The 2,922-nt window shown below is 43.1% G+C and overlaps 1 pseudogene; it reads right to left on the bottom strand.

Moving 5' to 3' along the window:
* Positions 1 to 1,986: 1,986 nt before the first annotated feature.
* On the bottom strand, positions 1,987 to 2,517 carry LOC127564082 (bolA-like protein 3; annotated as a pseudogene).
* Positions 2,518 to 2,922: the final 405 nt, after the last annotated feature.

Here is a 2,922-nt window from a genome sequence, read left to right as displayed (position 1 = left end):
TTTGTTTTAACCTTTAGATAAATTTCCAGTCAGGATTATGACTTTGAGTTTGATGCTCTCCCACAAAGAAAAGTGCTTCTTATTAAATATATCCCAACAGATGGTAACAGAGATCAACCCTACCCAACTATTTGATGACTTTAGAAAATTCCTTCAAATTCTTGTCAATTCCCTAATTATCATTTTGTATGTCCAAAACCAAAGTTTGCAACTCTACCCCACAAGAACTCATATGAGGTAGACGTGTGTGTGTGTGTGTGTGTGTGTGTGTGTGTATGTGTTCATAGGTATTGCATCCATAACAAAATCTGTACTTGATTCTCATGCTTTTTAGGCCACCTGAAAATCTCTTTTTTTGATTCTTTACAAATTGCTTCTTACAGTTACTCATACTCGTTGCCTATATTTTCTGACCTCCTAATAACTTCTCAGGATCTTATCATTTGAGTTCTCTTTCTACCACTCGATTCTGGTTCAATTCAGCTGTTCAATTCAAAGACCTCTTCTTGGTCTTGAAAGCTGTTTGCCTTCTTTATAGTTTATGGTACTGTCAACAATCATACCTTCTCTTCCACACTCTCTTCTCTCTTGGTTTCCATGAATATTTACCAGTCTAACTTTTCCTCAGTCTCCTATGAAAAATCAACATTCATATACTATCTCTTAAGTATGATTGTCCTCAATGGCTTTGTACTAAGCACCCATATTTTTACAATGATCTCATCAGTTTCCATATGTTGCTATTATCTGGACATAGGACTCCCAAATTTATTATATCCTATCCTATTCTTAATAGCTTTTAAAATAAACAATAAAAATTTTGTTTCTTCTCACTTTCCCCAAATTAAAATATTACCCACATCCAAAGACATTTACCTCTGAAGCTGATCATGGCTCCTTGTGGGGAGCATGCTTCATCAGCAATTCTCTGTACTGTTGCCTCACCCTTAATTTCCTAAATTCCATAGTTGCATTGTTGAGTGTTTGAACTTCTCTACCAAATTCCATTTACAATCACAAACTCAATATGTCTAAAATGTACCTCTTTGTAGCTCTTTTAATGACTTCCCGACCCTCCCTACTTATTTCTTTTGACAGCATGATGATCCTTTCAGTGGTATAGATCCACATGCTTGGCATCTATTAATTCTTTTTCTTTTATTCATCCTCCCTCTCAATCTATCAGATACCATTGTATTGTCATTTCTACCTCTGCAATATTTCTTTTTTTTTTTTCATTTGGTAATCATCAAGTATTTATTAAGCATCTACTGTATGCAGGCACTGAAAACACAAAGATAAAAAGGAAAGAATCCTTACCCTCTGGAAGCTTACATTCCAGCTGGGGAAGACGATGGGTACTTATACAGGGATAAAGAAAAAAGAGCATAATCTGAGAGGGAAGCAATAGCATCTGGCGGGGGAGGGGAATAATAGAATCTGGTAATTGGGCTGTGCACTAAAGAAAACTGGAGATTCCTAGAGCTAGACGTGAGGGAAGAAGGCACACCTGGCGTGAGGGATAGTCAGGGCAAAGGCACAGAGGTGGGAGATGGGACGCCGAGTAGGGAGAAAGCTAATTTGACAGCACTGGAGCACGGGTGAAGGCGACTGACATGCAAGAAGCCCAGAAAGGCAGGCGGGGCTTAGCTTAGAACATTACAGAAACAGAAGAGTCTCCATGGGGTCCCAGCGGTAATAATCACCAGCCCACAATCACACAGATAAGTGCCACAGGTGTCTTCCCCACCCCCACCCCTCACCTCCTTTGGTGGGGATCAAATGTACAAAATGCCCGAGGGGGAGTATGGGACGACTCTCAATCACCCCCTGAGCTAATGCTTGATTAACTGGGCTTCAATGAGTACCTGGAAGGGGTGAGGGCGGCTTTCCCCTGGGGGACGGACCTGCCCATGCCAGGGGCAGAAAACTGCCTGACCAGAGAAAGCCAGTGACCTGGATCCAAGAAAGAAGGTTCCAAAGAAAGGGAGTCTTTTGCCTTTAATGAAAACGGAACAGCCCAAACACTCCTTGATCAGGAGAGCTCGGAGAGAGAACCAGGGGAGAGTGTGGGGAGAACAGCGTCCACGCCCTCCCAGGCCTGTCCCAGCAGCAGCTCACAGCAGGCCCAGCCTGGCCCTCAGCCTCAGGGCTTGGGGACCGAGGTGAAAATCCTCAGCCCGTGCCTCGATGTAATCTCCTCCTTCAGCGCCTCGTTAACCATCTGGTGCTGTTGCACAGTTCGCTCGTCTTGAAACTCTTCGGATTCTATATGGATTTCATACCTGGCCCCGCAACCTCCTGAAATGTCTGTGACCTTGATAGTTGTTGCCTGAGGAAACTTCTCTTTTAGGACGTGAGTCACTTTGAGCTCCCCTGAGGTCTGGGAGGCAAATGTCCTTTGGGCGCATTGGAGAAGAGTGACCACGCGAGGCTTCTCCGGCAGAGCAGTTGGGAAGCAGTGGCAGCGGCGCCCGGGGCCGCCATAACAGGCGCGGAGGCAGGACCAGAGACTCACGCCCCCTCTGCAACATTTCTTCCACTCATCTGCTTGTCTCCACCAAACTGTTAGTATGCCATCATTTACTCAGAATATCGCAAATCTCATAAGTGGCCTCCCTTGTTTTACTTTCTTATCTTTACAATTTCAACTTCATAAAACCTACTAAGTTAATATTTTACTCTCATATTTCCATGCTTAAAATTCTTTGACATTTGCAACTTTTTACAACATGACTCCCATGTACTTTTCCATACATTTATAAAGAACTTTTTATGCATTCTTTATTTTTGTCAATATGGCCTATTATCTGTTTTCTGAACTTGACAGCTCATTTCCCATCTCTGTTTTTGCATAGGCTATCCCCATCTGCTCTTCACAGCAGTAGCCTTTTTTCCTTCCTACCATTGCTTTCTCAGTTC

Source organism: Antechinus flavipes, chromosome 5, assembly GCF_016432865.1.
Source record: "Antechinus flavipes isolate AdamAnt ecotype Samford, QLD, Australia chromosome 5, AdamAnt_v2, whole genome shotgun sequence".
In the NCBI taxonomy this organism is placed as follows: Eukaryota; Metazoa; Chordata; class Mammalia; order Dasyuromorphia; family Dasyuridae; genus Antechinus; species Antechinus flavipes.
Note: the sequence above shows the minus strand (reverse complement) of the source record. Positions and strands in the feature narration are given on the sequence as shown.